Source organism: Tursiops truncatus, chromosome 2 (genome assembly GCF_011762595.2).
Source record: "Tursiops truncatus isolate mTurTru1 chromosome 2, mTurTru1.mat.Y, whole genome shotgun sequence".
Classification (NCBI taxonomy): Eukaryota; Metazoa; Chordata; class Mammalia; order Artiodactyla; family Delphinidae; genus Tursiops; species Tursiops truncatus.
The window spans coordinates 98,084,272-98,096,919 of NC_047035.1; the positions used below are offsets into that span (position 1 = coordinate 98,084,272).

The 12,648-nt window shown below is 36.0% G+C and overlaps 1 protein-coding gene across 4 annotated transcripts in view; it reads right to left on the reverse strand.

The window, feature by feature from the left end:
- DNAAF4 (dynein axonemal assembly factor 4) overlaps positions 1–12,648 on the reverse strand; it is a 77,806-nt gene that overhangs the window by 20,334 nt on the left and 44,824 nt on the right. The window lies entirely within an intron of this gene.

Genomic DNA, 12,648 nt, shown 5'->3' on the forward strand with positions numbered 1-12,648 from the left:
TGTCTGAAAAAAAGAAAATTAAAAAAAATAAAACTTCCATTTTAAAGAAAAATTGAAAATGGCATGAATTAACATTTCAAAGGGAGGGAGGAGGGGAGCAAGAAAGAAAGAATAAGGACTCAAACAAAGAAAGTAACTTCAACAAAGTTCAGCCTCCCTTAAGAGTGGTGTAGTTATGTGCCAAACCTGAGACAACAGAATATGAATATAAGTGCTGTATAAAACTTATGGATCATTATCTTACATGTAAATCTACTTGCAATGGACGTCCTCTTTCCCCTTCCACTGGCTAAAAAACAATGCCAACTGCAGCATCCACCTTGGACACAGAAATGGAAGCCAAATGATGTGATGATATATGTGGCCCCACCAGCTTAGATGGCCCCGTGGAACAAAGCCATCTATCAGGCCTAGATTGATTGCTGTTACATAATAAGTCTTAGATTACAGAGAATTCAATTTCTATCTTATTTGATCTGTAACTTTGGACCTCTTTATTTCAGCAGTTGGCTTGAACCTACCTAACACAATGTCCTAAGAATTTTATAGCCTGGTAAACTGTTGTTCACTTGTGAAGCCAAGAGACATTCCTAGATATGTAAGAACTAAGTAAATATACCATCTAGTCATGTTTTCTGAATTACTCAAAGAAATGTTCCAGAACATGGACAAATAAAATTAAGAACTCAGGAGTGGGAAACCTGAGGGTAAAAATGAAAAAGGATGGGTTTTCTAAAACACACGAAAAAATGTTGTAAGATTTTTTAATGTTACTACAACAGAAGGAAAACAGAATAAAAAGTAAAAATGAAGTATATAAGTTCGCATTTTATACTAATGATTACTAGGATACACAACATGGAGGGAATAAGCACTATTCTTCCATAATGAGAAATTTAAAAATTACTTTGCTATTAATTTTGTTAAACAAAAGTAAACATTTGAAAAATGTTTTTACAAAAAACATTTGTTTTTTGTTTATTTTACAAAAAATAAACATTTGAAAATGCTTATGGAAATCATTATGGTGACCATGAGTTACATTAAAAATAGGATATCTAGCTTTCAAACTCCTACAGTAAAATAAGACAAACAGAAAAACATAAAAAGAAATTAGCTTTCTGTTTTCAGCAGCATAGGTTAAAGTTTTTACAAACTTTAACAAGCAATTTTACAAGCAGACAAAATGCTATGAACACATAAAATGCTTGATAAAAATATAACAAATAAACAAAAGTTTCAAGTACATAGTTCAGTTCAAAACCTATGCAAAAGAAAAGCCTTATCAGCAATTTATAGCCAGGGTAATCTCAAAAGCTGACAAAAAGCTATTTGGAAAGATTTCAGATATAGATATAGATATCTATATAGGTATACCTATGAAGGTATATATCTATATATCTATCTAGATATCCATATCTGTATCTGAAATTTTATATATATGAATATATTATATATTATACATATATATATTAGAGACTATATATAAAGGATAAAGACTGGAAATTTAATGCTCATATAGGTACAGAGGTGAAAGCTGAGAATGCAATTACAGCCTGAGAAGAGCTACACTCTCAGTGAAATGGACACATAAAATCTCTGTCCACAACTCCAAGAAAGTGAAGCATGTCTCCTCCTGGGGCTCTGGATAAGAGACGAAAAAACGTCTCTCGTGAGAAACCTAAACTTCAGGTATCCCTTCCGAGTAATTCTACTTCTGCAAACCAGTACACATGAAATTTCCTCATATGCACACATAAAAATAATCCGTGCTGAAGATGAGCACACAAACAAAAACTACAAATCACATGTGGATACAATGTATGTTTCTTCCTTAGAGTACGGAGAACAGTCAGCAGACACAACAAACAGGAGGACTGGCCTATTAAGAATCTGAAATACCAGAACAATCTGAAAGAGACTATAATAATTTAAAACATGCTTACTTAAAGAGCTAAGATAGGCTAAAATACATAATGAAAAACTAAGGTAATGAAAAAAGAACAAACAGGTATGAAAGAAGCAAACAGAACTTGCAAAATGAAAACTATTATCCCTGAAATTGAAAACTTCTAGGACAAGTTTAACAGCACATTAGGCATATTTGAAGAAAATTTGCAAACTAGAAGACAGATCTGAGGATATTATACAGAACGCAGCCAAGGAAGATAAAGGCAATTTGAAAACAATTTGCTATTTGAAAACAATAGCTTATAACTTCCCAGAACTGAGGTAAGATATACGTTCTTTGAGTGAAATTATACTCCAACTTCTGATATTATGAGATGAATAAATATAAAACTGCACTTAGAGTAATAAAATCAACATATACCAAAGTGAAGAATTTTAAAGCAACCAGAGACAAAGGATGGATTTACCTTATAAAGGATCAATATTAAATCAAGAGCAGACTTCCCAGCAGCAATATTAAAAGTCAGAAGACAATAGACATATCTTCAAGTTACTGATGGAAAATAACTGTCAATCTTGAATTCTACAACCACCTAAAACATCACTGAATAACAATAACAAAATAAAAATAACTGAACTTAACGTTCAGATCTTTATTAAAGAACTACTAGACAGGTATAAAGACACAGACGTAGAGAATGGACTTGAGGACACGGAGAGGGGGACGGGTAAGCTGGGACGAAGTGAGAGAGTGGCATGGACTTATACTACCAAATGTAAAATAGACAGCTAGTGGGAAGCAGCCGCATAGCACAGGGAGATCAGCTCAGCTCAGTGACCACCTAGAGGGGTGGGATAGGGAGGGTGGGAGGGAGATGCAAGAGGGAGGAGATATGGGGATATATGTATATGTATAACTGATTCACTTTGTTATAAAGCAGAAACTAACACACCACTGTAAAGCAATTATACGCCAGTAAAGATGTTAAAAAAAATTTAAAAACTACTAAAGGATTTACTTAAAGGAAAGGTAATTGGATCCAGAAAGAACTTAGATGCAAGAAGCAAAGATAATTAAAAAGCAGTAAATATGGGTCAACAGAAATAGTAATGAGTATATGTGGTAAAGCCACACTAACGACTAAATATAGAGGTTTAAAAATAAGGTGAGATCAGTTGAGTCCCTCCCGCCAAAAAAGTGGAATGAAATCTTTAGACAGTAACATAGAGGATGGGTACGACTGAAGTTCATGTACTAAATTTCCTTCTAATATTTACAAGTAATGGTAGAGATTAAATTTTGTTTAGTATGCACATTAAAAATAGAATTGTAATTATATCTATGTATCAAAACAGTTATAAAAAATTTAATATTGATCATTCAGAGAACAAAAATAGAATGTATACCTTTCAAATTAGTACAAAGGAAAGGACGTAATTAAGAAAAATTATTTAATCCAAGGCAGAAAAATAGAAAAAAGAACAAAAAAGGAAGTCTGGTAAATATACATCACAAAGTAAGAGGGCAAAAGGAAATTCTAAGATGTTTGGATATATTTTATTTTATTTTTTAATTAGTTAATTTATTTATTTTTGGCTGCATTGGGTCTTCATTGCTGTGTGCAGGCTTTCTCTAGTTGCGGAAAGCGGGGGCTGCTCTTCATTGCAGTGCACAGGCTTCTCACTGCAGTGGCTTCTCTTGTTGAGGAGCATGGGCTCTAGGTGCATGGGCTTCAGTAATTGTGGCACGCAGGCTCAGTAGTTGTGGTGCGTGAGCTTAGTAGCTCCACGGCATGTGGCTTCTTCCCAGACCAGGACTCAAACCTGGGTTCCCTGAATTGGCAGGTGGATTCTTAACCACTGTGCCACCAGGAAGGTCCCAGGATATATTTTATTTATAATAATAAACCTAAGTAGTCCATATGAAAAGAAGGACTCACAATAAACAAAAATACACACTAGCAAACTACAAATGATTTATAAACACATTTGTATATAACACAATGACCCACATAATATAAAATATGAGAACAACTGTCATTCCTCTTTTATACATTTGGAAATTTTTTTTAAAATCTCCTTAATAATTCAAGGATAAAAAAAATCATGATGGGTTGCAAAATATTTGCAACTAAATGGCAATGAAAACACAAGATTTCAAGACTTGGTGAATGTACTAATGCAGCATTTAAGAGAAAAAATTATAACTTCATATGCATGTGTTAAAAGATTCAAAAATTAATGCAGACAAATTGTATAAAGAACAGAGAAAACCCAAAGAAACTAAAAGAAGCCAAATAAAAATAAACACAGGAATTAATGGAATAGAAAACAAAGAAACAATAAAAGATCAACAAAACCAAAAATTGCTTTTCTGAATAGACAAACAAAATTTGCAAAATGCTGCAATAGTTGATCAAGGAAAAATAAAATAGTATTAGGAACAACAACAACAAATATATATATATATATACATTTCTTTCTCAGATTCTTTTCCATTATAGATTACTACAAGACATTGAATATAGTTCCCTGTGCTATACAGCAGGTCCTTGTTTATCTATTTTACATACAGTAGTGTGTATATGTTAATCCCAAACTCCTGATTTATCTCTCCCACCACCCCTCACTAAAAAAAAAAGTTTTTAAAAATTATTTCTTACATGTGGAACCTAAAACAAAAAAACAGACTCATAGATACAGAGAACAGATTGGTGGTTGTCAGAGGTGGGGGGTGGGACGTGGGTGATGATGGTCAAAAGGTATGGACTTCTACTCATACAATACATAAGCCCTGTGAATGAAATGTACAGCCTGGTGACTATCGCTAATAATGCTGTATAGCGTATTTGAAAGTTGTTAAGAGAGTAAATGTTAAAAGTTCTCATCTTAAGAAAAAAAATTGTAACTATGTATGGTGCTGGACATATTTGCTAGATTTACTGTGATGATCACTTCATAATATACACACATATCAAATCATTATATTGTACACATGAAACATAATGTCAATTAAATCTCAATAAAAAAAGAATTTTTAATAAATTATTACTTTTCCTCTGTTTCTCCCTTCCCTCTTCCTAATACTCCTATTATGGGAATGTTGTACAACCTGAATGGATACTCTAGTTGTTTTATCTTTTCTATTTTAAAATCTCTTTGTTGGGGCTTCTCTGGTGGCGCAGTGGTTAAGAATCCGCCTGCCAATGCAAGGCACACGGGTTCGATCCCTGGTCCAGGAAGATCCCACATGCCACGAAGCAACTAAGCCCGTGCACCACAACTACTGAGCCTGTGCTCTAGAGCCTGTGAGCCACAACTACTGAGACCACGTGCTGCAACTAGTGAAGCCCATGTGCCTAGAGCCCATGCTCCGCAACAAGAAAAGCCACCGCAATGAGAAGCCTGTGCACCGCAAGGAAGAGTAGCCCCTGCTTGCCGCAACTAGAGAAAGCTGGCGGGCAGCAACAAAGACCCAACACAGCCAAAAATAAATAAAATAAAATAAAATAATAAAATCTCTTTGTCATCTTATTCTATTTTCTGGAAAAAAATTAACAATATTACAACTATTTGATTTAATTTTTAATTTTTTAAATTACATTTCAATTTCCAAACTGTTGTTAGGAAAAATTCTTTATTACAGCCACTTGTTGTTGTTCAAGGATTAAAATATGTTCTCATCTCTCTGAGGACATTAATTATAGTTCTTTATTTTCTTTTAATTTTTGAATTTTATTTTTTTATACAGCAGGTTCATATTAGTCATCAATTTTATACACATCAGTGTATACATGTCAATTCTAATCGCCCAATTCATCACACCACCATCGCCATGCCCCCATAGCTTTCCCCCCTTGGTGTCCATAAGCTTGGTCTCTACATCTGTGTCTCAACTTCTGCCCTGCAAACTGGTTCATCTGAACCATTTTTCTAGGTTCAACATACATGCATTAATATACAATATTTTTCTCTTTCTGACTTACTTCACTCTGTATGACAGTCTCTAGATCCATCCATGCCTCAACAAATGACCCAATTTCATTCCTTTTTATGGCTGAGTAATATATTGTATATATGGACCACAACTTCTTTATCCATTCATCTGTCGATGGGCATTTAGGTTGCTTCCATGACCTGGCTATTGTAAACAGTGCTGCAATGAACATGGGGGTGCATGTGTCTTTTTGAATTATGGATTTCTCTGGGTATATGCCCAGTAGTGGGATTGCTGGATCATATGGTAATTCTATTTTTAGTTTTTTAAGGAACCTCCATACTGTTCTCCCTAGTGGCTGTATCAATTTACATTCCCACCAACAGTGCAAGAGGGTTCCCTTTTCTCCACACCCTTTCCAGCATTTGTTGTTTGTAGATTTTCTGATGATGCCCATTCTAACTGGTGTGAGATGATACCACATTGTAGTTTTGATTTGCATTTCTCTAATAATTAGTTATGTTCAGCAGCTTTTCATGTGCTTCTTGTACATCAATATGTCTTCTTTGGAGAAATGTCTATTTAGGTCTTCTGCCCATTTTTGGATTGGGTTGTTTGTTTCTTTAATATTGAGCTGCATGAGCTGTTTATATATTTTGGAGATTAATCCTTTGTCCGTTGATTCGTTTGCAAATATTTTCTCCCATTCTGCAGGTTGTCTTTTGGTCTTGTTTATGGGTTCCTTTGTTGTGCAAAAGCTTTTAAGTTTCATTAGGTCCTATTTGTTTATTTTTGTTTTTATTTCCATTACTCTAGGAGATGGATCAAAAAAGATCTTGCTGTGATTTATGTCTAAGAGTGTTCTTCTTATGTTTTCCTCTAAGAGTTTTATAGTGTCCGGTCTTACATTTAGGTCTCAAACCCATTTTGAGTTTATTTTTCATTATGGTGTTAGGGAGTGTTCTAATTTCATTCTTTTACATGTAGCTGTTCAGTTTTCCCAGCACCACTTATTGAAGAGACTGTCTTTTCTCCATTGTATATCCTTGCCTCCTTTGTCATACATTAGTTGACTACAGATGCATGGGTTTATCTCTGGACTTTCTATATTGTTACACTGATCTATGTTTCTGTTTTTGTGCCAGTATCATATTGTCTTGATTACTGTAGCTTTGTAGTATAGCCTTAAGTCAAGGAGTCTGATTCCTCCAGCTCCATTTTTTTCCCTCAAGACTGCTTTGGCTATTCGGGGTCTTTTATGGCTCCATACAAATTTAAAGATTACTTTGTTCTAGTTCTGTAAAAAATGCCATTGGTAATTTGACAGGGATTGCATTGAATCTGTAGATTGCTTTGGGTAGTAGAGTCATTTTCACAATATTGATTCTTCCAATCCAAGAACATGGTATATCTCTCCATCTGTTGGTATCATCTTTAATTTCTTTCATCTGTGTCTTATAGTTTTCTGCATACACGTCTTTTGTCTCCCTAGGTAGGTTTATTCCTAGGTATTTTATTCTTCTTGTAGCAGTGGTAAATGGGAGTGTTTCCTTAGTTTCCCTTTCAGATCTTTCATCATTAGTGTATAGGAATGCAAGAGATTTCTGTGCATTAATTTTGTATCCTGCAACTTTACCAAATTCATTGATTAGCGCTAGTAGTTTTCTGGTAGCATCTTTAGGATTCTCTATTTATAGTATCATGTTATCTGCAAACAGTGACAGTTTTACTTTTTCTTTTCCAATTTGTATTCCTTTTATGTCTTTTTCTTCTCTGATTGCCGTGGCTAGGACTTCCAAAACTGTGTTGAATAACAGTGGTGGGAGTGGACATCCTTTTCTTGTTCCTGAACTTAGAGGAAATGCTTTCAGTTTTTCACCATTGAGAATGACGTTTGCTGTGGGTTTCTCATATATGGCCTTTACTATATTGAGGTAGGTTCCCTCTATGCCCACTTTCTGGAGAGTTTTTATCATAAATGGGTGTTGAATTTTGTCAAAAGCTTTTTCTGCGTCTATTGAGATGATCACATGGTTTTTATTCTTCAATTTGTCAATATGGTTTATCACACTGATTGATTTATGTATATTGAAGAATCCTTGCATCCCTGGGATAAATCCCACTTGATCATGGCATATGATCGTTTTAATGTGTTTTTGGATTCTGTTTGCTAGTATTTTGTTGAGGATCTTTGCATCTATATTCATCAGTGATATTGGCCTGTAATTTTCTTTTTCTGTAGTATCTTTGTCTGGTTTTGGTATCAGGGTGATGGTGGCCTCATAGAATGAGTTTGGGAGTGTTCCTTCCTCTGCAATTTTTTGGAAGAGTTTGAGAAGGATGGGTGTCAGCTCGTCTCTAAATGTTTGATAGAATTCACCTGTGAAACCATCTGGTTCTGGACTTTTGTTTGTTGGAAGATTTTTCATCACATTTTCAATTTCATTACTTGTGATTGGTCTGTTCATATTTTCTGTTTCTTCCTGGTTCAGTCTTGGAAGGTTATACCTTTCTAAGAATTTGTCCATTTCTTCCAGGTTGTCCATTTTATTGGCATAGAGTTGCTTGTTGTAGTCTCTTAGTATGTTTTGTATTTCTGCATGCAGTGTCTGTTGTAACTTCTTTTTCATTTCTAATTTTATTGATTTGAGTTCTCTCCCTCTTTTTCTTGATGAGTCTAGCTAATGGTTTATCAATTTTGTTTATCTTCTCAAAGAACCAGCTTTTAGTTTTATTGATCTTTGCTATTGTTTTCTTTGTTTCTATTTCATTTATTTCTGCTCTGATCTTTATGATTTCTTTCCTTCTGCCAACTTTGGGGTTTGTTTGTTCTTCTTTCTCTAGTTCCTTTAGGTGTAAAGTTAGACGCTTTATTTGAGATTTTTCTTGTTTCTTGAGGTAGGCTTGTATAGCTATAAACTTCCCTCTTAGAACTGCTTTTGCTGCATCCCATAGGTTTTGGATCGTCGTGTTTTCATTGTCATTTGTCTCTAGGTATTTTTTGATTTCCTCTTTGATTTCTTCAGTGATCTCTTGGTTATTTAGTAACATAGTGTTTAGCCCTCATGTGTTTGTGTGTTTTACATTTCTCCCCTGTAATTCAATTCTAATCTCATAGCATTGTGGTCAGAAAAGATGTTTGATATGATTTCAATTTTCTTAAATTTACTGAGGCTTGATTTGTGACCCAAGATGTGATCTATCCTGGAGAATGTTCCGTGAGCACTTGAGAAGAAAGTGTAATCTGCTGTTTTTGGATGGAATGTCCTATAAATACCAATTAAATCTATCTGGTCTATTGTGTCATTTAAAGCTTCTGTTTCCTTATTTATTTTCATTTTGGATGATCTGTCCATTGGTGTAAGTGAGGTGTTAAAGTCCCCCACTATTATTGTGTTACTGTCGATTTCCTCTTTTATAGCTGTTAGCAGTTGCCTTATGTATTGAGGTGCTCCTATGTTGGGTGCATATATATTTATAATTGTTGTATCTTCTTCTTGGATTGATCTGTTGATCATTATGTAGTGTCCTTCCTTGTCTCCTGTAACAGTCTTTAGTTTAAAGTCTACTTTATCAGATATGGGTATTGCTACTCTAGCTTTCTTTTGATTTCCATTTGCATGGAATATCTTTTTCCATTCCTTCACTTTCAGTCTGTATGTGTCTCTAGGTCTGAAGTGGGTCTCTTGTGGCCAGCATATATATAGGTCTTGTTTTTGTATCCATTCAGCAAGCCTGTGTTCTATTGGTTGGAGCATTTATTCCATTCAGGTTTAAGGTAATTATCGATATGTATGTTCTTATGACCATTTTCTTAATTGTTTTGGGTTTGTTTCTGTAGGTTCTTTTCTTCTCTTGTGCTTCCCAGTTAGAGAGAAGTTCCTTTAGCATTTGTTGTAGAGCTGGTTTTGTGGTGAATTCTCTTAGCTTTTGCTTGTCTGTTAAGCTTTTGATTTCTCCATTGAATCTGAATGAGAACCTTGCCAGGTAGAGTAATCTTGGTTGTAGGTTCTTCCCTTTCATCACTTTAAGTATATCATGCCACTCCCTTCTGGCTTGTAGAGTTTCTGCTGAGAAATCAGCTGTTAACCTTATGGGAGTTCCCTTGTATGTTATTTGTCATTTTTCCCTTGCTGATTTCAATAATTTTTCTTTGTCTTTAATTTTTGCCAATTTGATTATTATGTGTCTCAGCGTGTTTCTCCTTGGGTTTATCCTGTATGGGACTCGCTGTGCTTCCTGGACTTGGGTGGCTATTTCCTTTCCCATGTTAGGGAAGTTTTCGACTATAATCTCTTCAAATATTTTCTCGGGTCCTTTCTCTCTATCTTCTCCTTCTGGGACCCCTATAATGTGAATGTTTTTGCGTTTAATGTTTTCCCAGAGGTCTCTTAGGCTGTCTTCATTTCTTTTCGTTCTTTTTTCTTTATTCTGCTCTGCAGCACTGAATTCCACCATTCTGTCTTCCAGGTCACTTATCCATTCTTCTGCCTCAGTTATTCTGCTATTGATTCCTTCTAGTGTATTTTTCATTTCAGTTATTGTATTGTTCATCTCTGTTTGTTTGTTCTTTAGTTCTTCTAGGTCTTTGTTAAACATTTCTTGCATTTTCTCGATCTTTGCCTCCATTCTTTTTCCGAGGTCCTGGATCATCTTCACTATCATTATTCTGAATTATTTTTCTGGAAGGTTGCCTGTCTCCACTTCATTTAGTTGTTTTTCTGGAGTTTTATCTTGTTCCTTCATCTGGTACATATCCCTCTGCCTTTTCATCTCGTGTATCTTTCTGTGAATACTAAAGGTTTCTTGATGCACTGTGACTGTTTCCACAAACTGATTTCACCAGGAGTCCCTCATGTGAGGACGTTCTGTCAGATTCTCTTGGTGTGTCAACTGTCTTCAGGTTCAACATATGAATGAAGTTTGGAGGTTGGTGTCCATCCTGCTAGTGTTGGAGGGTCTTCTGCAGAGGCGGGGGGTGGCTGTGGCTCACCGTGGGGACAAGGACACTGGCAGAATTTCTGGTAAGTACTCAGCGGGAGCCCTCCCAGAACCTGCCATTAGCCCCACCTAATTATACTTCTTTTTAAGTTTTCTTCTATTCCCTGCATTACTTGGTTGTTCCAATTTGCATTTTTCTGTTTGGTTCTTGGCTGTCTGTTCATATTAAAGATGAAGTACAAATATTCTGACTGGAAGTTTTGTGTACATGAATCTAAAGATTGTTGACTAGTGAGCTTCAGCATGGTGAACTAGTGGGGCCATTATAAATGCCAGGGTTTTTTCATCCTATACTAGTTAGCTTCCCTGTAGAGGAATTCTCCAGTCTACATAACAGGTGCACTGGGCTCCTGCATGCATATGGGGAAGAGAATAGAGCTGGAGGGGATCTCTTGAATCAGTATTTAGATTTTTACAATGCAGACTTTCACTCAATCTCTGTATTTTCAGAGCAGAATCTCACTCAGTCCTCAATTGTGCAGAAAGTAAACCTCCAGTTATCTGCTGTAGTACGGGAGGAGAGCTGGTAATCAAAGTCCTATGCACTTTCAACCAATCCTATTTTTTTCCAGACCTACATTTGCCCCTACCTTTAGACGTACCTAGTTCTACCAAGTTGAAAAGGGACAAATCCACCTGCCCTGAAGCCTCATCTCTCCCACTACAATGCTTTTAGTAGCTTAGCAAATAGATAGCTCAGCAAATCAAAACTAGTTCAACAGATACCAGTAACTGACCTCAAGAGGCTTCCCCTTTTGGATTTTTTTATTTTTATGTGGAACATTTTTAAAGTCTTTATTGAGTTTGTTACAACATTGCTTCTGTTTTATGTTTTGATTTTTTGGCCTCGAGGCATGTGGGATCTTAGCTCCCCGACCAAGGATCGAACCTGCATGCCCTGCATTGGAAGGCAAAGTCTTAACCACTGGACCGCCAGGGAAGTTCCGGCTTCCCCTTTTGAACAAAGCTGTTTCTAACAAGACAAGAAAGCCCCCATAGTCATGTAACTAATTAATGCTCATTGATTCCCCTTTCCTCGTACCTTATAAATATAGACAACAGTACAAGAGCAGGGACCCTCAATTGGAGCCTTTTGGGGGAATGGCCTCACTATGCCTGGCCCTAAGCATAACTCTGTGGAATAGTAAGAACTTGAGGAAATCGTGCACACTTTGATGCTTTCCTGCCTAAAATCAATAAACATTATTTTTTCAATTTTATTGAGAAATAATTCACGTACAATAACTATACTCATTTTAAAGTATATTAAATGAGTTCTGACAGATGTACATGCTCCTGAAATCACAATCAACACAGAAAATTTCTATCACCTCTAAGAGTCCCCTATAACCCTGTGAAGTTCATCCTTTCCCTTCACTCCTGGCCCCAGGCAACCACTGATGTGCTCTCAGTCATTATAAATTAGTATTTTCTAGAATTTCACACACTATGGACTAGTGTCTTGCTTTTTTCAGAATAATTTTGTGATTCATTCATGTCATGTGTATCAGTAGTTGTCTCTTTTTTAAAAAATAAATTTGTTTATTTTTGACTGCATTAGGTCTTCATTGCTGTGCATGGGCTTTCTCTAGTTGTGGCGAGCAGGGTTTACTCTTCATTGTGGTGCGTGGGCTTCTCATTGCAGTGGCTTTTGTTGCAGAGCACAGGCTCTACGTGCGCAGGCTCAGTAGTTGTGGTGCACAGGCTGAGTTGCTCTGCAGCATGTGGGATCTTCCCGGGCCAGGGATCGAACCCGTGTCCCCTGCACTGGCAGGCAGATTCTTAACCACTGGGCCACC